At 41.9% G+C, this 24,824-nt stretch overlaps 1 long non-coding RNA gene across 1 annotated transcript; it reads left to right on the forward strand.

Moving 5' to 3' along the window:
* The first annotated feature begins 2,065 nt into the window (after positions 1-2,065).
* On the forward strand, positions 2,066-16,537 carry LOC115660829. Its single transcript, XR_004002956.1, has 3 exons — positions 2,066-2,140; positions 4,253-4,255; positions 16,525-16,537. It is a non-coding gene; the product is annotated as an uncharacterized LOC115660829 (long non-coding RNA).
* Positions 16,538-24,824: the final 8,287 nt, after the last annotated feature.

The following is a 24,824-nucleotide window of genomic DNA, read 5'->3' on the forward strand; positions in this document are numbered from 1 at the left end:
AATTGCCTGTAGATTCTGCTCATCATCATCCCAGAAAAATATATCAATAACCCAGCATTGTTGTGGTGGGAACAAGAGCCTAGCATTTATCGGGGGAGCACTGCACCCAGGACTGTCAACATCCATATTTTATGATGCATGATGGGAAATGCACACACATTTCTCATCATTATAAATCCTGCTAATTTCAGTGTCCCAATAGGTGCCTTTTCAGATGATTTGTCACACCACAGAGAATTGCCAAATATTAGCTTTAAGTTAATCTTCAGTTGCTCTAGTGGTTGTCTGTGATGGCAACTGTATGTTCATACGTGGAGTTATTCCATTCAAGGAGCTACTGCCGCTACAGGCCAGTCCTCGCTTACAGACAGCCCCTCAACCTGAAGCAAATACTCACTCAGCAACTACACACAGGCACCAACTTCTGCTTCCGCTGGTGGGTACTCAGCACCCCCTCTGACTCCAACCCTGCCCCGATTCCACCCCTTCCATGAGGAGCTGCCCCACCCCCATTCCAACCCCTTCTCCAAAGTCCCCGCCCCAACTCCACCCCCTCCTTGCCCCTTTTCCGACTCCTTCCCCTAATCCCCACCCGACCCTGCCTCTTCCCTGCCTCCTCCCCTGAGCATGCCATGTTCCTGCTCCTCCTCATCCCTCCCAGAGCTTGCTACGCTGCCAAACAGCTGTTTGGCGGTGGAAGCGCTGGGAGTAGGCGGAGGAGTGGGGAAGCAGTGCGTGTGGGGGGGGGAGACGGAGGGGAGAAGGGAGGAGGAAAACTTGACTGCTGGTGGGTACAGAGCGTCCACTAATTTTTCCCCATGGGTGCTCCAGGGCTGGAGCACCCATGGAGTCGGTGCCTATGACCACACAATAGAAATACTAACCCAGGAACCTATCCCTGAAACAAACCCCATTGCCAACTCTATCCACATATCTATTCAAGGGACATCATCACAGGACCTAACCACATCAGCCATACCATCAGGGGCTCATTCACCTGCACATATCCCAATGTGATATATGCCATCATGTGCCAGCAACGCCCCTCTGCCATGTACATTGGCCAAACTGGACAGTCTCTACGCAAAAGAATAAACAGACACAAATCAGACATCATGAATTATAACACTAAAGAACCAGTCAGAGAACACTTCAACCTCCCTGGACACTCAATAACAGACTTAAAAGTGGAATTCTGCAACAACAAAAACTTCAAAAACAGACTCCAATGAGAAACTGAAGAACTGGAATTAATTTGCAAACTGCACACCATCAAATTAGGCCTGAATAAAGACTGGGAGTTGGATGGGTCACTATAAAAACTAAAAACTAATTTCCCCATGATAATTTCCCCTTACTGTTACTCACACCTTCTTGTCAACTGTTTGAAATGAGCCACCCTAATTATCACTACGAAAGTGATTTTTCATCCTGTTGATAATAGCCCACTTTAATTGAATTTTCTCATTAGAACTGACCTCCCACTTGGTAAAAGCTAAAAACCCACAATATTATGACTTTCTAAACAGAGCATCAACCCTGAATTGGATTTCATTGCTGTGATTCTAAGACAGACCTGATTTTCAGAAGCATGGTTTGACATTACACTCCATATTCTTTATAAAAAATGTTTATTATATCAATATGGCATAACTAAGACATATTTCATGCAAGATGGGTCATGTGAGGTATCATTGGAAAGGGTATGATTTACTGAATGATTATCTAATCTGTATGCATGTATCATTTCTGTATACAAAGTTAGGAATATTGACTATGTAAGAATTACAACTGTGAGTACTTGGGAAACACTCAGACTGCAGGCCATCAGCCTTGATGGGCCATTAGGAAAAACCAGTAAGACTTTGAAGATACTAATCTTTCTCCTTCGTGAGAAGGGTCCTGGGACACTGCTTTGACACTACAAATTCATGGGGTCATGTCACCTGGTACTAATCACCATCTTGGACTTCTAGTGATTTTCCACTAAAAGGAGGGGAGGTCAAGACTAGGAAACAAAAGGTTCCTGCCTTGTGCGAATTCTACTTAAGATTGGGGAGTAAGTTGATCTTGGTTCACTCTTCACTGAATCCCCACCCAGGATGACAGCTGGAAAGATCTGAGAAACAAAAGACAAGGGGTAGGGGGAAGAGTTGAGCTCAGGCTAGAAAGGGGATCTCGCCTGTGAATAGGTGTCTGAATATTTAAGCTTCAAGAAGGATAGCTAACCTTCAGGAATTTCTGCAACCTGCCCAAAAGCAAAATTTAGGGTGAGAAATTACTTCTTGAAACCAGTCTCTTCAAGATCTTAAGCTTAGTATGCATGTTATGTTTTATTTGCTTGGTAATCTGCTTTGTTTGGTTTGCTATCACTTATAATCACTTAAAATCTGCCTTTTGTAGTTAATAAACTTGTTTTTGTTTATTATAAAACCTAGTTTGTGCAATTTATAACTGGGGGGGGAGCAAGAGGTTGTACGTAATTTTCCTCCACATTAAGGGGGGGGGGAATTTATGAGCTTACGTTGTATAGATTTCTCTACAGTGCAAGACAATATTATTTTGTGTTTACTCCCCAAAGGAGGTGTGCACACGAAAGCTGGGCAATTTCCTAGCTGAGTCTTCCCACAGAGAGCGGTTTGCAGACTCTGTGATTCTACAGCGGGGCCTCCCTACCCTTGCATGCTGCCAGAGGCTAGAGAGCCTGATTCAGCTAAACAGGGAGAGGGAGCCCAGGCTACTGTAGCAGGGGGGTCAGTGAGACCCTAGCACATCAGGTGACATCTGGGACGGGGCATCCAACCCGTCACATGTGGAATCCCTACAACCAACTGACATCACTAGGAAATGTACAGTGCCCCCCTCTCAGCCATATGAGTATTGGGAAAGAAACTGCAGGAACGAACCAGCCAGAGACTGAACCCAGCAGAGCAGCTGCAGAAAGCAGTTCACACAGGGACTGCACCAGGCTGCTTCCTGCAGTTTTCCCTCCCCTGTGTTGACTGGCTGTTTCCTGCACCCCTCCTAACCCTTCCCTTCAATTGTCTCTCCACATAGCTATTGTTCTAACATGATCCCACTCAAGTAAAATAAAAACCAAAACAAATCATGGAACGAACATGATGTTTGCAACCACTGCATTTTCCTCTCTACTTGTGTGTTTAATCCTTTTCTCTTACCTTTTGTGAGTCTCATCTATTTACACTGTAAGCTCTTCAGAGCAGGCCTTGTCTTATTCTGTGTTTCTACAGCATGTACCACAGTGGAGCCCCATTCTCAGCTGATGCATAGGCACTCCTGTAACAAACATGATTAATAAGAAGGGGAACAGTAGGTACTCAGCATTTCTGAAAATCGGGTCCATACTCTTCATTAAAAAAGTCAAAAAAAAAAGGAAAAAGCAATGCCTGGCTTTTCCCTTGGTATTTCTGACTGTTGCATTCTCAAGAGTTCCTTTGATTTATTATCCCAACATGTTATTAAAATAATGAATTATGTGTTGGTACATTACATTTAACACCGTATACACAGAGGCAAGTTACATCTGCTAGCTATTAATCAAATATTCACCAACAAAGGTTGATTAACAGCATTTTACATATTTACAGCAACGATGAAAAGCATAATAAAGCTCAACCAAAGTTAAAAAGGTAATAAATTATTAAACTGCATTTATACAAGCACTGATTAGAGCCTGAAATAGATAGAACTGTAGGTAAGGTTTTGTTCATCGGGCAATACCATTTACATATTGACAAAGACAAGGCATTTGTTTCAAGCTTTTGTATATATAATTTTCTAATAAATTACTTCCAGCTCTGCCTGCTATACACAATGTAATCCAGAAGAAAATGGAACTACCTGGAGAGATGCACATGTCAAGTCAGTCAGTGATGGGCTGTTAGTTTCAAAAATAAGTTCCCCCAAACTACTGTGTGTCTCAGGCCTACAAACATCAGGACCTAATCTTCAAGTTTAGTGATTTTCAGTGCCTTAGTTTTTGGGGGCCAGATCCACAAAAGTATTTAGGCTCCTAACTGCCATTTAAGTCAATGGAAGTTAGGTGCCTAAATATATTTCAAGACCTGACCATCAGTGCCTAACTCGGACACCTGAATGGCACCTTTAAAAGTGCTGAACACTCATCCTTTGCCCATCTGCTAGCTGGGTAAAGCCTTTAATGAGCCACACTTTTTCTAATGAGATGTGAGAGGTTGGATGCCCACCTTAAAGCGGGTTAATTTTCAAGGAGTGGGTGGTCAGTGATTACTGGAACTTAAATAGAGACCTTAAGTTGAGCATGCAAAAATAGAGACATTTTAAACTGTTCCCCCTGCCCCCTGCCCCCAGACCTTTAGATAGAGTGGGGAAACACATCCTTTTTGGAACCTCAAAAACAGCTGGGTTCAAATTTGGTAAGATTTGGGTTGGGATTTGAATTTTAGCTGAATAGATTTGTACAACACTAGATGCAATTTCACTATTCAGGCCCAGGTATTCTCAAAAAGCCTGAGCCAAGTTTCTGGAGTCTTTGTGAAGCCCAAACTCCAACTGAAGTCAATGGGAGTTTTCAATGCACAGGGAATGCAGGATCACTCTGTTGTTAATTATTGGCAGTTTCTTTAACTAGACTTTAGAGAGAACCACTTTTTTCTAAATTGTCTTTTTATTGATTTTCAACAAAAGAGTATTATGGAAAACAAACGTGGACTATAAATCAGAGATTAAGGATGCAGCACACATTGTGGAACAGGAGAGAAAAATGTAGTATGTTAATAAACTCTATCAAAAGAATACAAAGCAGAAAGTAAATAACCAGATGCAAGAATTATATGAGTTCAGAATCTGAGTTCAGTGAGAAGAGATGAAGGCTTGCAAGAGAAAAATTATTAGGGGCCAGATCTCTAGCTGGTGTAAATTGACTTCAGTGGAGCCATGTCCATTTACTCTACCTGAGAATCTGGCCCATATGCATTTGTATTGGGGAGTGGGAATAGATCCATTTATTCTTTAAGGAAAAGGATTCCATATGAAAATCTATCTTGATAGACAGATATCACTTATCTAACAGCACATTTATAAGGCATTCTACAGAGAATAAATCACTTATCAAATCTTTTCTATAAAACAAAGGCAGAGATAGTGTCTCTCAGGTTTAATCTACTGTGAGTGGCATTGTCTGGCCAAGAAAGCAATTTATAAAATAAGAGTGCAATTAGACTGACCTTCAAAGTTTTGCAATCCACTCTAAAAAGAACAAATTTGAGAAATGTAGGTAGTATGGAATCTATAGAACTACACACTGCATCTCTCTTACACATTCCATTTTTAGGGTCTTATCCACTTGCAACTGCAATCAATCTGAACTGTCCAAGGCTTTCATGAGATCTGGATCAGGCCTTATTTAATTTTATAGAAATTGGCGGAGGCCCTTAACGGACATAATTAAAGAAGATTAAGTTGGTTTGGATGAAATGGACCTTTTACAAATCTATGCTCAAAATTAGAACCACACTTGTTTTCACAGCTTGAAAAGTTGGGTTTTACTTTTATATGTGGTTGCTTTTATTTTCTCTCCCTTAAAAATTCTTTGGCACCTCACTACACTTTAAGGTCTTTTTGCTTCTTACTGGAGCCTGTAATACTCTCTCATGCCATTTCCATCCTAACCAGAGACAGAAAGTGCCAAAAATCTCCTTGAGAAGAAGTTTGTGTTGATGTGAAACTTCCAGCCCAGTTATGTAGACTCAGACAATCTATGGACTAGTATCTTTGGTTGGCTCATAGAAACCAAACCCTAATTCAGATTCTTTTGCTGGCTTTTCAGTTCACACATCACGATAGATACATAGATAGAGTATATCTGTGAGGAACTCATGGCGAGTGTTCTCTTTGAATTTGTACTAAAAGGAAAGACTTATGGTGCCAAAGCAGCCAATTGGGGTTGTAGGCACATCTTGGCCTGATGTAAGTGGAGCAGCTGGATTGCCAAAAAGCTGCTTCAATGGCTTTTGTGATCTCTGTGGATGTGATTAACCCAAAAGCTACTCTCCAGACTAAAGGATAACTCATTATCCACCCTCACATCTCTCCTTAAAGCTCTCCTCTGAAGCAAGATTCCCAGTACCATTTTACTCTCGTAATGGGGACATCAATGGAGTAACTGAGAACAGTCATTAAAGAGCTGAGCAGAATTTCTGTAGTTTACTCTGGGCTAAGCCCATCAAAGTTCATGGAACTTTCAGGAGAACCTTGAATCTACAGTTCTGTATGATCGATAGCAGTTTTGCCTAGTTTAATGTAAGAAACATTGAGAAGGCTGGCAAATTTGGCAGAGGCCTGCTCCGAGTTCAATTTAAGTCAGAACTCCTGGGGTAAGAATCTACAGGGACCAAAACCAGAGTTTTGCACAGCTTTATTACTGAAGGCAAAATCCATTAGATCTTACCATCCCTTCCTTTCCCTGCATGAGAACTTGGAGACTCTCAAGTTTCAGGATTCATATCAAGATTCCAAACGAAAGAGATGTAGCAGCCACACAGAGGATATTAATTGTGACTCAGAATACAGCTCAATACTTGGTGTGAGATCAGTGCCAGTTTCTGAAAGACTCAGAGGCAAAAAGTGATAGCTTCCAGCAGGCAGGCAGGTTACAAACATGTAACTGGAGGGAAAAGAAGGCTAATGGATTTAAACATCTCATCATTAACAATTAAATGCCCTGCTTCTAAGTTTGAACCACGTTTCTTCTCTCCCATCACATTTCTGTAAAGTTGTCAAGCATGCAGGCAGTCTATGATTTTTAGCCACATAAGAAAAGTCAAAAGCGTTTACTTTTCTAGCTGAAGGAGAACAATTTTCATTTCACTAATGACATCGCTGGACAATCAGATAGTCAATTGCAATAATAAAGTAAAAACAATTCAAATATAATGCCCCTCATCCAAGAATCTCAAGACACTTGATAGTTTCTTGATTAATCCCCACTGTACCCCTTCTTTCATAAGTGGGGAAACTGAGGCACAAGGCAGTTAGGTGACTTGCTCCCGGTCACAAGGAACACCTTTGGCACAGCTGGGTATAGAAGTCATTGGCAAGATCCTCAACACTTCTATGGGCTCTGTATGCTGGGGCTGAAGGGCTGGAATTGCCTAAATAGACCCTAAAAGCCCAGTTCAGGCTAGGAGGAGGATTCCCCCACGATAGAAACTGAGGAAAACAGCCACAAGCACTGGTGTTGGGAGCTGCCAGAGGAGACTGCCATAAAGGCCCCCAGAGCCACTTTAGCTCCACCATACCTCCTGGGCGGTGAATCTCAGTTCAGATCTTGTTCCAGATTTCTATTCCTGAACTTTAAGGCCTCTTTTCCTTTCTCCGAATCACCTAAGCAGTAGGTGCAGATACCCAAGCACTGGGCCCTGGTGTGTGGAAGAGATGTCATGAAGTCCAATAAAGACTTATCAGAGGGGTAGCCGTGTTCCCGGATCTGTAAAAGTAGCAAAGAGTCCCATGGCACCTTATCTATCTGTTAGTCTATAAGGTGCCACAGGACTCTATGCTACTAATAGAGACTTTGTGACTGCTACCAATTTCCCATGGAAGATGCTCATCTACTGCAGTGATGGATGGCAGTCTAAAACCCTAAAATACACAGATGGCTGGCTGGATGAATTAGTGACTGCTCCATTGGGTAACATACTTGTTCACCAGGAGGTCTAGATAAGCAGTTACTGAAGATATATATCTATATGGAATAAACCAGCATACTGCAGTTCAACAATATGCTCCAGACATCCAGCTTTTGCTCACCTTCCTATAACCAACCCGTCTGTCTTTTCTCCCTCTAAGAGGAGATTCAAAGACAATGACATGGACAAGCCTCATTTACAGTGATATTTCACATTCCCCTTCTGCAGCAATGGCTAATTTAGTGCCCCTGTGTAAAACGTGCCAGCTTGACTAACCCTGGGAACTGAAGTCCTTAGGACAGCTAAAGCATGGTGCTGGGTAGGACCCTATGAAATTCATGGCCATGAAAAATCGTGTCATCGACCGTGAAATTTGATCTCGCACTGTGAAATCTGGTCTTGTGTGCTTTAACCCTACACGATACAGATTTCACAGAGGATACTGGCGTTTCTCAAATTGGGGGTCCTGACACAAAAGGGAGTTGTTGTGGGGGGGTCACAAGGTTATTTTAGAGGGATTGTGATATTGCCACCCTCACTTCTGCGCTGCCTTCAGAGCTGCATGGCTGGAGAGTAGCAGCTGTTGGCTGGGTGCCCAACTCTGAAGGTAGCTCCTCACCAGCAGCACTGCAGAAGGGTGACAATACCATCCTTACTTCTGCGCTGCTGCAGGCGGCGGCTCTGCCTTCACAGCTGGATTCCTTGCCAGCAGCTGCTGCTCTCCAGCTGCCCAGCTCTGATGGCAAGGCCACATCTAGCAGCACTGCAGTAACGCGACCTCCCCCGCCCCCAAAATAACCTTCTGACCCCTCCCTCCCAACTCCCTTTTGAGTCAAGACCCCTAGAATTACAACACTGAAATTTCAGATTTAAATAACTGAAATCATGACATTTGTGATTTAAAAAATCCAGTAACTGTGAAATTGACCAAAATGGACTGTGAATTTGGTAGGGTCCTAGTGATGGGTAGAGGCAGGGCCGGTGCAACCATTTAGGTGACCTAGGCGGTCGCCTAGGACACTGGCATTTGGGGGCACCATTTTCTTCGGCAGCGACCACAGCAGCCGGATCTTCGGCCGTCCTGGTAGCTGCCAGCATTTAGGTGGAGGGAGCTGGGGCAGGGGAATGTGGGGAGGGCCGCCTGCAGCAAGTAAGGGGGGCAGCAAGCAGGGGAGCTCCCCATCCCAGCTCACCCCTGCCCTGCCTCTTCCCTGAGCACACCATGGCCACTTCACTTCTCCCGCCTCCTAGGCTTGTGGAGCCAATCAGCTTAGGTGCCCCAAGCCTGGGAGGTGGGAGAAGTGAAGCAGCGACAACATGCTTGGGGTGCTTGTGCGCGAAGCAGGGGTTAGCTGGGGCGGGGGGGTGCCTCAGGGCAGAGGGTGGGGAGCTTCCACAAGTGGAGGCGCCTCAGGGCATGGGGGGGAGCTGCTGTGGGGGTGGGGGGGGGGAAGGGCGCAAGGTGGAAGTTTCGCCTAGGGCGCGAAACATCCTTGCACCGGCCCTGGGTAGAGGCCAAGAATTCCCCACTTGCGTGGAATTTCTCACTCTATCAGTATGAGATCATTCCAGGCTAGTTATGATTTGTTAATCTGAGTGATTCCATGTTTCAATTTAATTTTCAATGGTGGTAAGTATCTCTCTGCTCTAGAACTCCAGATTAAGCTAGAAAGATCATGGCACCAGTCATTCTCAATAGCCCACTTTCCAACATTTCCAGCTCAGACTCCTGAGTTATTACATAGAATTGTGCACTATGATTTAGTTCCAGTTTGCATCCTAATTTCGGGGTTGGGAGTAGGAATATTTATTCCTTCAAACAGTTCATTTTGCATTGATTTTAAATATTCTTCCACATGCACCAACTGAAAAATGGGATTGGTATATTTTGAAAGTGTAAAAAGTAAATGCTTATACAGAGGGGTTGCCATTAAAAAGACATCAGGCTCTGCACCTTGTGACCTCATTTGCAATTGGATAAAATTATTTATATTACTGTATTGCCCAGGCATACCAAGACTATAGCCCCGCTGTGCTAGATAATAATCAAATACTTAACGAGAGGCATTCCCTGCCTCAAAGAGCTTACAATCTAAACAGACAGAAGATGCGATGACACTGCAAGGTGAAATGACTTGCTCCAGATCACACAGCAAGTGTGGAGCTGGTAGTATAACCAAGTACAATTATCAGTCAGATGCCCTATCCACCAGACTTCACTGACTTTCTTGAAATGAGAAAGTAAAATGACTAAAATTTTACCATTCTGAGCTAATCCATGCTATCAGTTACCATCCTGTGGTAAGGGACTGGACTAGATGACCTCTCAAGGTCCCTTCCAGTCCTATGATTCAATATTGAGTACAGCAATATTTCCTTAAATACAGTACAAAAAATAATTGACATCTCAGATAGGGGGGAGGGATAGTTCATTGGCCTACCAAACCCAGGGTTGTGAGTTCAATCCTTCAGGGTGCCATTTATGGATCTGGGGCAAAAATCTGTCTGGGGATTGGTCCTGCTATGAGCAGGGGATTGGACTAGATGACCCCCTGAGGTCCCTTCCAACCCTGATAGTCTATGATTCTATAGTTTGGCAACAGTTAGTAAAGACTAACTTGATAATGGGCACCACTAAACATAGCAGAAAGATAGACAAAAGATGGACGGATAGTTCTCAAGATGAGGGCTGATCTAATAACAGAATATTTGGTTTGGAATCCAGTCCAATTTCTTTTCTAATTTGGTTAGAGTTGACCAAAAATAATATTTTGAAATTGTCAACAAACCTAAATGTTGAAAAAAGTTTTGTTTTGTGCCAATTAAAACACTTTGGCCAACCCCAAAATGGAACATTTTGTTGTGATTGTAAGGAGGGGGGGATGAAAAATGTCTATATAAAATTGAGAGAAATTCCAAAATGAAAAATAGCCTTCCGATATGAAAAGTCAAACTATTGTTTCAGAAATGCTGAAATGAACAATTTTGTCATTTCTGAAATGTCTTTTTTTATTGAAACTATTTATCAAAATAAACCCAATTTCATGAATTCTTTTGGTCAACTTGAATCCATATTTTTCATCAACAAAAGGTTTGGTATGGCAAGTTTTTCCCTGCTCTAGTCAAGATCAAGTGTATTACATAGGAAACCCCATGTGGTAACTAAACAAATGAAATAATCTCCTTTCTACCAGGCCCAATATTCAATACAGCCAATTACAGCAGTATGTTATGGCATGAAAAATATACCATGGAAATCAATAGCATCAACCGAAACCACTCAAATCAATTTTTTAACTAGAGAGAGGACAATACACAGGAAATAATTTATCCAGTGTATCTAGTCTTCGTTTCTGAACTGGAATATATTACTGTTCAGTGCCACCTACTTAAACTCCTCCAACAGACATTTGCTCTTGATTTGACTCTATATCCCAGGGCTGGCCAAACTTCCTGACCCTCCAAGCCATATACAATAATCTTCAGAAGTTTGAGAGCCAGGCATGCCTACTGGGGCCCAGAGCTTCAGCTGAAGTCCTGAGACCCTCCTCCCCGCAGGTCAGAAGCCTCTAGACCCACCACCTTGCCACAGGGCAGAAGCCTTGAGTTTTCCCCATTCCCAGTCTGGCAGGTGGAAAATGTGTGGTGGGGGGGCATGCAAGGCTCCGTAAGCCACATTTTAAGTGTAAAAAAGCTGCATGTGGCTCATAGCATGGGTGGCCAAACCATGGCTCATATCCTCTACCTTTGGGTTGTCCAATCACATCAAGCTTCTAAATACACATATATAGTGTATATACACACACTATACATATATAGTATGCATATATAGGTTCTAAAAGCACATATTGAGTTTAAGGAATGTGTTTAAATAAATATCCACATTCAAGCTACATTGATTGGTGATCATTGCAAGGTATTGCTGAAAGTTTCTAGGAGTCTAGCTGGGACACTGAATATAACAGAAAATAGTCAATTTGCATACATTTTCAGTATGTTTGGCCAGTATACATTAGTGGCATTGCACTAAAGTTATGACAACACATTTTAAAATTTAAGTTGGGTTATAGTATTTGTTAAACTTATTAACTTCACTTATATCATGTGTAGCTCCTTTTGTATAGCTTTAGTATGGAGTTCTTTGACACTGTTGTTTTCAACTTATTAAAAAATAGGAGCAATTCTGTTTCCTGGAAAAATTCAGCTGCTGGTGGTTGAGATAATATTTTTGATCAAACAACTGCTGCCCAATGGGGTGAGGAACAGCTAACTTAATCTGTAAGATATTCTGGAAGAGAGACATCCTAATAGGTTATAATGTGACATCTCACCTCTTGGAATGACCAAAAAAGAAAAACCAACATGAACAGCTCATTTGTGTCTGTGTTTCTTACAAATGCTGCTCTGTAGCACATTAGTGCTCAGCCTCTTGCTTCTGGCTGAACATGGAAACATTTCCTATCACATTGCAACCTCATTGATTGAAGGCTTTTATGTCAGTAGCTTGAATTAGTCAAAATCTACTGTCCGGGTGTCTGACAGCAGTTGTGATAGGAATGGTTTCTATGCTTGATTGCCTGCAATTGCTGTGGTCAGTGGAGCTATGTTGATTTGCACCGTTAAATCTTTCCCATTGCTCCTTATCCGATCTTTCTTATGTTTTGCGGCATCAATCTCGAGAGGCTGGCGAACAGAGTCAATTCCTAGAGCTGCTGTGCACTTGTAATTCCCAGTGGGCTGAAATCACCAACACATTTGTAGGTAGAGGCCATGTCACTACCTATGAAATGTTTCTATTTGCACTCAGTAGCAGGTTTTAATTTGAACAGTGACACTGTTACATTGCAGCACAAAGGTTAAATTTCTGTCCCAGGGAGAAGCAGGTTCAAAACCGGGTAACAAATATTTTCACAAACCATATATTGATTTGTGAAAATATCTGTTACCTGGTTATATGTTACCTATTATATTCAATGCCCCTAGGCTGACCAGATAGAAAGCATGAAAATTTGGGACAGGAGATGCAAGACAAGAGACACATATATAAGACAAAGTCCCAAATATCTGGTCACCCTACATCTACCACTGTGCTGTCTCAAAAAAATCATCCTAACAGTGAGATATCTTAGTAGTAGTACTAAAATATATAGGAAATAATCATCCTACTGTGCCCTCATTCAGGCAATCATTTTCCACTCAAGGATCTTAAATTAATGAAGCCTCACCATAGCCCATCAGATAGGGAATCATCATGTTCATTTTACACCTGGAAACTAAAGTATAAAGAGACATGGCTGTTTTATCCAGGCTATATATCTTAGATACTTATATGGTCTCCTTTACTGTCATAGCCAAGTGTGACATGTATAGCAATTTCCTGGACAAACTTTATTGAATTAAGCGTAAGCATTTTAGGAGCTCACTGTAGTCAAAATGGAAATGTGTGTGTTATTGTGGGATTGTATGTATCTTGTCTAGGAGACATGACTAATGTAAATCTTGAGAAGTGTTATGAGCTTCAAAGGACTCTTTTAAACAATGTGCTAAGAAGAATGAACTGTTAGTTGTGTGGGATTCTGGCTGATTCCCTATTCCCGGTCTCTTCACAGACCCAAGTGACCCTCAGATTCCTCAGGGTGCTTGTTCAGAGCAAAAGGATTCATGAACTTGTAGTCACAGGAAAACCCTAAGTAAGTTGCAAAGGACGATTCACTGGCCAGAGCTTTGTTGGAGTCAGGGGGTGGTCTCTGGTAAGCTCATTAGCATGTGTGTAGGTTTTTTTTTTTTTAATTGCTTTTAACATGTTCTCTGTAACATTTTTACCTCAACATTTAATGTGCTTGCTTAGAAAGATCTGTGTGGTAACTTATGTGTGTGGCAATTACATTATTAATTGTCTGAGGAGAAGAGTCAAGCAGGCCTGCTTAGGTAGTGTGACTTCATTGGGCAATTCACAGTGTAGGTAGAGAGCTGTGAAGCCTTGAAATACCCCTGCCAGGAGAGAGAGAGAGAGAGAGAGAGAGAGAGAAATGTGGGCCTCTGCCCAAGAGAGGCAGTGGTGGGGGAGCTGGAAGCCTGAGAGTAGGTGCCCTAGCTGGACCATACCATGGAACACGGGTGCAGTTGCCCTCAGAGTCCTTAACCTCACAATATCTCGGTGAGGTAAGGAAGTGCTATTTATCTCCATTTTACAGAGCAGCACAAAAAAGCTAAGCGACTTTCCTAAGGTCGCACAGGAAGTCTGTGGAGCAGCAGGAGCTTGGACCCAGGTCTTTTAAGACCTAAGCTAGTTCCCTAACCACTGGCCCATCCTCCTTTCAAGCTCACACGAGAAGTCTGTGAAGCCAAGAGAAGCTGTAAAGAGCTTCATAAAGGAAGCCATTTGCAGTGCCCAGCAACAACTTGGTTTGGTTTTAGAAAGCCTGCGTACACTGCTGCATATTGCCAGTAACCATTACAGGCACATTATTTATTAACTGCCTACCTACGTCGACATCTCTTTTGTAGAACGTGCTCATAACATGATTCTTTTCCTGATTCTGTGACAAGAGCTCCTCGTATGCAGTCTTGTGCCTGAACAATAAAAACACCCTTGCTCTTTGACAGATCTGATTTACCATTGTTTCACCATGTCTTGTGACAGCATTACTTGATTGTATTCACTTGCCCTGAGCTATTGCAACATATCAACTATTTTGTAGTGATTGTCAAAGTTCTGATCTTAATGCCTGTGATTTACCTATCAATTGCTATGTGTCAGCCCTGCAAAGCATAAATACGGACAGAACAAAGACATTGAGAATTGCGCATTTATTTCTTAGAGACCAGTGAAGTTATACCAGAGATGGACTTGGTCTGGTGTCTCTTGATTCTCAATATATAAAATGGGATCAAAGTCTTCTGAGGGATCTCATTGTACATGAAATAGTTGCGTTTGTCAGTGTTCAGATGCCCTATGAAATATTGCACAGTGCTTTCTCCATTGTAAAAACAAAACAAGACATTCTGTGGTAAGACCAGACTCTGTAGGCAGCTGCAAAACTGGCAAACTGTGAGTTTACTATAATCAGAAATCTAATCTAATCTAAACCTGAGCAATGATTTAGGAATGTATCAGTTTAATACATGCTGATAATGGTTCTTGATTACATTTCCCTGAAAGCAATTAACTGGACTGGAATGCTCGAAAGCAGACATCACTATTTCTAGCTTTCTAAGTGAGAAATAAAAGTGATTATTAATACCCCTTATGTGTTCCCAGCCATCCTGGACAGATAAGCTAGTGCTAGGTTGGTGGTGACATTTCCCCGCCAAGCTCAGGCTACAGTTACCATAAATAGAACAGCAGTTCCCAGTTGTCATTATTTAAAATTGCAAGTTTCCAGCAACAGCAGTTGTATGCCTGCTCCTCTAAAAATACTGGTAAGATCTGTCACTAAGTAACACTTACAGAAAACTTGGTTTTCATTTGCACAAAGGCCCTTTTACTTTGTTTAATTGTAGGTAAGGCTGCACTGTTCTATTTTAACAAAGTTTTCTTCAAATGCTGAAAAGCTAGGAAATAAATAATTGAGGTCAATCCCCACACTTCTGTTTCTGGATCTACACCAATACAAAACTTATCAACTCCAAACTATTATTTTTCTTCCACAACACGCTGTTGACATCCAAGGCTTCAAAAACTATCATAACTCATAAGGCTGATATGCACGAATGAAAGACACATGTCAATGGTATATGTCCTCTTTTAAGATATGCTTTTGGTTTGGCTTTCTTCAAAAAGCACAACCACATCTCATCTTCTTGGATAAACTACCCTATAGCCTTAATTCTACCACACATTTAAGAGACATATGTTAAAAATATAATTCCTTCTTAAAAGACAAGGTTCTCCTTTTGGTTTGTTTTTAGCAAAAAAGAGAACCATTTTTACCATATGTCTCCTTCTTGTATTTATGTTGAGCTAAGGCTTTATGGTAGTTTAGACAAGAAGGAAACATATGTTAAGAGCTGTTCTCTTTTCTATATTCAGAAAAATTAAAAGAAATAAATAGGACTTGATCCAATTCCCACTAGAATCTAAAGCAAGATTGCAACAGGAGCTGAATCAGTCCCATGACATTTATGAATTTAGTTACTAATTTCCTTTAATAAAGGTTAGGCAGAATGGTTGATTTGTTACGCTAACAGAAATAGAGGGCATCAGACAAAGATCAAGGAATAAAACGGAACTGAGGCACAATTATGAGGAAATGTAGATACTGTTATAATAAAAGCTATATCAATTATTTGTTTTAAGTAGCTACAAAAATCCATGATAAAAAAATACTTCCATGAATTACTTAACTAAAATTATAGCTTGCCCTAAAATTTTCATTAACTATTGTTTTGAATGAAATTGTCTTTCCCTGTGACATGACTATAATTTCTCAGACACTAGTAAAGCCCATAAAACCAGAACACAGAAATAGAACAAGGCAAGTTGCAATATTAGCAATTTCACTGAATAAATACTTGAACTATTACTTACGGTATCAAACAGGCCTCTGGACCCAGAATAGGCCACGGTAATTAAATAGCTCATAAAAGGATCATAAACCATTACATTCTATTACCTGCCTTTTAAAGACTCTTTTTACTACAGAATGAAAACCTGTTCTTTATATTTTGTGGTTACCTGTCTCTGGTTTTGGCAAACCATGTTTATGGTAGAGCTGACTAGACAATGGGGATTTGCCCCCTACAGAAAACTTTGACATTTAGCTGAACAGTGATTTGGGGGCTAAGAGTTGGCCACTGAAAAATTACAGTTAAACCAAAAATTACCAAAAAACAGGGAGGGGAAATGATCCTGAATCAAACCCCTTTTTGTGGTTTGCAGATTAAAATATTTTAAATTTTCCGATACAGTTTTCCAATGAAAACTCAAAAGTTTTCCAGGAAAGCAGACAAAAAAAAAAACATGTAGATGAAAATTTTCCTACCAGCCTTTGTTTACAGAGAGAAATGACAAGGTTAAATATTATCCTAATGTTTCTGAATTAAAAAACAGTCGACATGAAGAAATGCAGATTGTTATGCTACTTTAAGGAACTCTATACAGAAATTGGGTGCCTGCAAAGAATCCCCTGCCTCAATTTCCCTCTTCTGGAGGACCCAGTAACTCTACACAAGCTTTGCTGGGCTAATTTATTACAGAAGCCCCACACCCATAAGCCAGAATTCCCCAGCACAGTCCAAACAGGACATTTAATCTTTCAAGTCCCAACAACCCTGTGACAGTGCCTCCCATAAGGCTTTATAGAAATAGACTTATGACTATGAGATAACTGGAATATGTTCTATACTACATATGCCATGTAACATATCTATGTAAAGGTTATGATCTACTGACTATTAATCCTATTTGCATGCAGGTATCATTTTTCTATTCAAAGTTATGAATATTGGCCATATACTGGCTTGATTTCTAAACACCCGAGTAGAGCATTTGGTCAGTTCTTGGAGAAAGGAATTCACAAAATTAAGTGCCCAGTCAAGAAGCACATAAGGAACAATGCATCTTGGAATGCTCCAGTCCACATAAGAAGTTTTCCTGGAGACATTCAAGATATCATGTGGGCAATGGCTTCTGTCTGTAAAACCTGTGAGTCATACATGGACATGTGACTTGACCAAGTGACTCCAGAACACCGTTTTGGAGGTGGACTTTGCATAGGAGAAAGGAAGGGGTCTCCACCCAAAGAGAAAGTCTATTTAAGCCCATGGGACACCCCTCCATTTGGTCTTCAGCTGGCTAAAGAGAGAGCCTCTCCCCCTCCAAGGATACCAGAAAAACGCTGGAACAAAGGACAGTTACTACATGGGGTGTGAGTGATTGCTGGACCCAGACTAGGAGACTAGTCTGTAAAAGGAAGCTTACTGGAACTGGTGAGGTGTTATTTGTATTCAGTTTTCTTAGATATAAGACTTGCATTTTCTATTTTATTTTACTTGGTAATTCACTTTGTTCTGTCTGTTACTACTTGGAACCACTTAAATTCTACTTTCTGTATTTAATAATATCACTTTTTACTTATTAATTAACTCAGTATGTATTAATACATAGGGTGTGAGGGAGGGCAAACAGCAGTGCATCTCTCTCAGTGTTATAGAGGGCAAGCAGTTCGTAAGTTTACCCTGTATAAACTTTATACAGGGTAAAATGGATTTATTTGGGTTTAGACCCCATTGGGAGTTGGGCATCTGAGTGTTAAAGACAAGAACACTTTTATAAGCTTCTTTCAGTTAAGTAATTCAGACCCTGGGTCTTTGTTGGAGCAGACGGAGTGTCTGGCTCAGCAAGACAGGGTGCTGGCAGGGAAAGCAGGGACAGAAGTAGTCTCGGCACATCACTTGGCAGTTCTCAAGGGGGTTTCTGTGATTCAGCCTGTCACAAACCCATCAACACAGTGGGTACAGCTCAGGCTTCTCTCGCTATAGTCACCTGTCAGGTACAGGTACAGCTCCAGCCATCTCTCACCATGCCTCACTCACTGGTGTGCTTCTCTGTTCTGTTTCCTGCTCAGGTATGGTTCTAGTTCTCACCTGGAGATGTCAGCAGGCTCATCCCTCCATCATTCCCCAGTCTTCAGCCCGTTCTGCCCTTCCAGCGTCAGCTCTCGAGCTCAAAGAGCCAGCAGACAGTTCTCCCTTTGTTTCTTTCAGCCTTCAGCCCTCTCTTGGCTCTCCAGCTAGGGGACACCCCAGCTACCTTCCTGCTTTCACTAGCCTGATCTGGCTCCACTACCCAACCAGGGAAACTCACACTACTTCCTTCTCTCAATCCAGCTCGGAGCTCACTTTCTGACACTCAGTTCTGGACTCTCTCTCTCTTGCCTTTGGGTTGTCTCTCATTTATAACTCCTGGGGCAGCCCCACCCTCCTCATTACACCAAACTCAGATGCACCTGGACTGGAAGAGGAGAGTGGGCCTGATTTCATTTAAGGGGCCAGCTACCCTAGTACAGGCTGGTATGCAAATTGCTGTTGACTATGGAAAGGAAACCATTATCCTTTCTTAAGGTTACAGTGGGTGAGTCTGTCCATTCTGTTCTGGCAGGAGAGCCAGCCTCCAACATGACTTCCTGAGAGGGGGGCATGGATCAGCATTCATGTTCCCTGTCAGTACCTGGCCCAACCTGGGGAAGCTAATGAGTCAACCAGTGGATCAAATTCGTGATGAATCCTGGTCACATACCACATGAGTCACATTGCACACGCACTAAGAAGTCTGTCTGAATCCGCAAGGGGTCATCACTGTTACACTTAGCTAGCAGGGTATTTTACCTAGCAGAATATGGCTTTTTTGACTGAATTTATAAATCACAGAGTGCTTGTGGAAACAGCCTTCATAAACCTTTTGTAGTGTGGCAAAGGGAATGCAATGTAAAGCAAAGCAAAGCCCTTATGGATTTTTTAGGGGGTGTGGGTGGGGAATGAATGAGTGGTAATCAGGAAAAACTGGGGGAAAGTAAATGTTATTTCTGTTTGCTTTTACAATCAATGGCTGATTTCTCCTGCTTTTGGTCCTTAAAGACAAATCTATGAGTTACAGATTCCTTTCCTCTGGCTGGAAGTCAGTTACACCTTTCTCACAACCGGCTTTAGTGCTGTGTCAGGTCAATTCACGAAGACCATGTCCAACTGTCGCAGCTGGTTTTTGCTCTGTCAGTTTCCTCCCCAATAGTTCATCCTCCATCACCCATGTATAAAGGGCAACCCTGACACCAGGAAACAACACCCCAGTGTCAGATGCATTTATAAAAAAAACTGCTAAAGGAATGTTTTTTCCCGTGTTTATTTTTGAATTAAAAAATACTTTCCATGAAAACCATCACATTTCTCATTGTAGCTGGTTGGCAGCTTCATATCTCTTAGCCCAGAATGGGCACATAAACTAGACTTCATTTTGGGGAAGAGTGCATCTCCTCCCTCATAGATCCCAGGGGCTACATCTTGAAGTTAAACAGGATGAGCCTACCTGACACATGTTCCTTCAGGACAGAAGTTGGTCCATCTCCATTCCAACTAGAGATGGACATAGACCAAGTGCTTTGGGGGCAGGAACTATCTTTTTGTACAGCACCTGGCACAACAAGATCTTGGTCCATGGCTGGGGCTCCTAGGCACTAATACAAATAATTAAACAAACAAATCTACCCAAACAACCAAGGCAATAGAACTAAACCATCCCAGTTGTGTTCCGTGAGTTGTTTAGTTTTGTTTTAAGCACTAATGTTTGGGAGAATTGCATAAGAGGTGTTAGTTTTTGCCTGTAGTCATTATAAAATGCAAGACCAGCATGAGCTGCACTAAACAATTCACCAGAGAAACTTAGAAAGGTGGTTGGGAGGGCGTATGGTAGGGTCAAGAGCGGGAAAATAGGGATGATCATGATAAGGTAAGAAAATGCCTTTTTCCTGAATTAACAAAATATTGGTTACAAATGTCCCAACATGGCTATTTCTCTTATTGTTAATTCCTTTTAGGTGGAGTATGTTCGGTTTCCAGGATTACATTCCCAGCTCTGCTTCTGACTCATTGTGTGTACTAAAGTTGGTCACAAACTCCGAGTTCTGTTTTGCTCGAAAAGGTGTTTAACAATACTTGTGTAGGTCACATGGGCACCAAGCGAATCAAGTCTCTAATTTCTGTAGAGAGCTTTGAGATCTTCTTCATCTGAAGCGTGCTAGAGAAGTCTCAAAGTCTAATAATGAATAAAATTCCTACACGCCACCAGCGTAAACTCAGGTGCAACACCAGATGTATACAAATCTGAGTAAACTAGAATAGAGGTGACCCTCTGGGTTCTGCAAAAGAGCCCTAGTGCTTGCAAACAGAGTGTCTCCAGCTGGCTCATTCCCACATGACATTACCCTGCATGACATTCTCCCTCCTTGCGGAAGAGCAGGCTCTACATTTGACTCAGATGGAAGTAGAGTGGGAGCACAAAGGGGATAAAAAGGCTGGTGGATCAACAGTTGCCTACCTGGAACAAAGCTGATTTTTGAACAGATAAACAGTGAATGTAGGACACATCAAGTGTGCATTAATGGAGAGGTTATTTTCCTGTGATGATTTCTATTCATGTTTACTTTTAAATAAAAGATTTGTTGACAACTTTGAATAAACTTCTTTATATTATTGATGCACAAAACAGAATAAATACATATCCAATGAAACAGCAGTTGCACAAGAAATTTACATATATTTGAGAGGATGTTTTCAAGCTGTAACACTAATAATCCTTCCCCTCCCAGCTTCTAGGGAAGTTTCCCCATGAATATGATTAAAAAAAAAAGAAAACAGAAAGATCATGGTATAAAAGTACATGGGCTTAATTCCCCCCCGGTGTAAGCCAGTTGAAATCACTGGAGTTATGACTTTGACCCACCGTCACTCAAGTCTGTGTTACAGCAACCTGTTCTTCCAAGGAGACCTTTTCCATTTATTTATGGGAGAGGGAAAACGCAGTGGTTTGAGCATTGGCCTGCTAAACCCACAGTGATGAGTTCAGTTCTTGAGGGGGCCACTTAGGAAGGTAGGGCAAAAAAATCCAGTATTTGGTCCTGCTAGTGAAGGTAGGGGGCTGGACCCAATGACCTTTCAAGGTCCCTTCCAGTTCTAAGAGATAGGTGTATTTCCAATTCTATTTTATTTTTTATTTTTTTAAACACACACACACACCCTGAGAGCTGGATTATAACTTTGCAATCTATCCTGTGTGAGAACAAATTGTGACTCAAAAAACTACAGTTCCTCCCCTGATCCCCCTTGCTCTGGTGGACACACGTTCCTTCACCCTTTTTTGTGAATCATCTTATTCCCCCCTGTGCATCTGGGAAGAGGAGAGGCAAAGCAAGGGGCTCCTCTCACTTCCAAACTACATTTCATCTATTTGCTTGCAGTGGGGAGTAGCAGGTAATCAGCCCTTGTTCTCTGCTCTCTCCAGAGCCACGTAATGGAAGAAGAGTGCTCCTTACTCCCCTCCCTGGTCAAGAAAGAGCTTTTACACTAACTCTTTATGGCTACTTCATTCACACACACACACACACACACACACACACACACACACACACACACACACACACACACTCTGTATATTCATTGTTTACCTGATACCAAAACTAGCAGCACGAAAGAAAACAGGAGCAGAGTTACTCATAGCTGTCTCAGAAAGAGACGTGACCAGAGAAAAACGGAAGGGAAATCAATACGCGTGATTGCTCTTCTCCATCCACTGTGAAAGTGTTCGTGAGGGACATGATTCATCTCTGCTGGTGAAAATTGGATTATCAGTGTTGTTGAAGCAAAAAGGGAATTTTGAAAGGAAAGTATGTTCATATGTTCATGGCTGACAGAGATTTTTAATTGCATATATGGCAGCTCCTGGAATGGAAGAGCAATCCTGCGATGGAACACACAGGTACAAAAGTCACCAACCCCCATATTCTGCTCTCACAGTCACTGATTTTTCTTTTAATCTCCCATAGGAACCCTTGGGTTGGAGTCACCTGGAGTGCAGAATGAGGCAGTACAATCCAGTCAGATTGCAACACCCATCTTGCTTTTCCAATCAAAAAGGCATGAGGCAGATGTTAAACATACTGTGCACTTTCCTAGCACCTTTTATCAGGCGATCCCAAAGTGCTTTGCAAACGTTCAGAACCTAAGCCCTAATAATCTAAAGCCCCTGAGAGGGAAGTAAATTTAAAACTCTCCTCCTATTGCCTGCCCTAAATCATGTCTAAAACCCCATTTTACAGAGGCTAAAATTGACATGCAGAGAGGTTAAATGACTTGCCTTGGCCTCTTTCATTTCCCTTCTGATAAAAATTATTGTCAGCAGGTCTAAATAGTCAAAATCAATATTTAAAGGGTTGCAGAACATTATTACAAAGGGGTTTGATTTCATTTCCCTGACACCTCAAGAGGTAACCGGATTTATTAAGGAAACATGGCCGCAGCAAAGCTGCTGAGCCCTTGTGGCTAATTCTAAAGATCTCACAGTGATAAAAGTAACATAAAGACCGAGGACTAATAAAAACAAAAGCAGTGAGGTTTTAATCAGCAGCAGAAGGATACAAATGGAGTATTAGAAAACATTTTTTGTAGCGAGAGTTAAGCTCTTATGCACAGTAAAACAATTTGCCATTGTTGTTTTGTCATGCAGTGTATATTATAGAGTAATCATTTTAATATGCATGCAGATTACTAATTAGTGAAATAATAATAATTCAGCCCAGACTGAAAGCACAGGCAGGGAGAGGAAAGCAGCTGGCTTTCTCTCTGACCTTTTCCAATTCATAAGCTATTTCATAATGACTCAGCTGCTGTTCAGGGACATGTGATATTATTTACATGTTAACTAACAAAATCCATATAATGTGTGAAGCCGTAATGTGTGTGTGGAGAGAGAGAGAGAGCATATTATTTCTATATCAGCTAGCCCCAGTTCCCCATTCATTCTGGTAGATACCCACAACAGAGAAAAGTGAAAGCTGCTATCACACCCACTAGTCAGACTTTCTCTTGAGTTAGTCTGGAGAGAGAAGAGAGATACAAGCAGGCATGCCAGATCCTGTCTAATCAATCGCAGTAAGGCCAGCAAGACAGCTAAAACAGCGTCCATTTCCTCAAGTGTCCATGGAACCATCAGGCATGTGAACTGCTTATCAGTCTTTAATATTTCATGTATGGCCAGATGCAAGAAGCGTATACCCTCTTCCATTGTGTACATAGCATATAGGACTATTTAAGTGTCTAAATATGTAGATAGATGTCTAGTGGGATTTGTAAAACCTTTAAAATACCTAAGCTCAATGGGAGTTAGGCACCTAGGTATTTTTTCAAAGTCCCACTAAGCAGCTATCTGCATCTTTAGGTGCCTAAATACCTTTGAAAATCTGGCCCAGACTAGCTGCAGGTATTCATGTTGATGCAGCAATCATTAATGGGGACTGAGCTCAGGACTCATAGCTCCAAAAGCACAAGAGTAAGTAGCAGGCTGTGCCAATCACTGGTGCTAGCTGCTAGAAAGAGACATGCTTAATCCAGTGCACGACACGACGGCTGAGATTTTCAGAGTTGCATAGAGGATACGCATATTAATTTTCATGGGAATTGGGTGAGAACTGGGTATTCAAATCCTGGAGGCAGAACTGTGAATCTTTCCCTACACACGCATGTACGTTATTTACATAGATCAGGGAGGGCATTTAGAGACTTGGACCTCACTTGGACACGTGTGCCAGTTCTGCAGACAGACTAAAGCCCTGCAGATAACTGGTTCAAATCTGGACCAGATGGACAATAAACTAAAGTCATGACCATTTAATGGCTCTCCTTTCATGCCTCAGAAACACTGGCTCCATGGAGGAAGGTAGGATTTGGGGAGGTGTGTGCTATAGAACACTGCCCCCTCCGGGATGGAGATGGGGCTGATTTAGGGAGGTTAATGGCAGTTATGTTGGCCATTCCAGAGCAGGGTGCAGAAGCTACAGTACCTGCCACAGAGCAGTTCTGCTGCTGCTATGTAGCACAGGGAGGGGAAAGGCAAAATTCTCTTCTCTTCTACAACCCAGTGCACCATCCCACCCCTCAGGTGGTGGCTAGAACTGAGGATTTGCCCAATGCCATTTAGAGTCACTCTCTTTGTAACACAGTGAATGATCAAAACACATCTCCTCATTGCAATGTGCCCTTCTCTGAAAGAGAAAAATTAGAGCTAAGGCTTTAAAATCAAGACTTATTTCACTCCTGTAGGATGAATCCAGTGTTTACATTCACTTTGCCACAATGGATGTTTTGGATGAGAAGCTTAAACACAAGTGCGTCTATAGGCATGGAGAGAAAGAAAGAAAAGCAGCTAAAATGGATTGAGCAATCCCAAATCCTGCTATTGTGCAGGATTCTGTTAATTGTTCAAAAGTAATGTGACATGAGGTCTTATCATCAGGTGATGGGATTGGAGAGTCCCTGCAAGCAGCAGCTACTGATTTCAGTGTGGGGAGAGATAGCTCAGTGGTTTGAGCATTGGCCTGCTAAACCCAGGCTTATGAGCTCAATCCCTGAGGGGGCAAAAATCTGTCTGGG

This window comes from Gopherus evgoodei, chromosome 13, assembly GCF_007399415.2.
Source record: "Gopherus evgoodei ecotype Sinaloan lineage chromosome 13, rGopEvg1_v1.p, whole genome shotgun sequence".
Lineage (NCBI taxonomy): Eukaryota > Metazoa > Chordata > Testudines > Testudinidae > Gopherus > Gopherus evgoodei.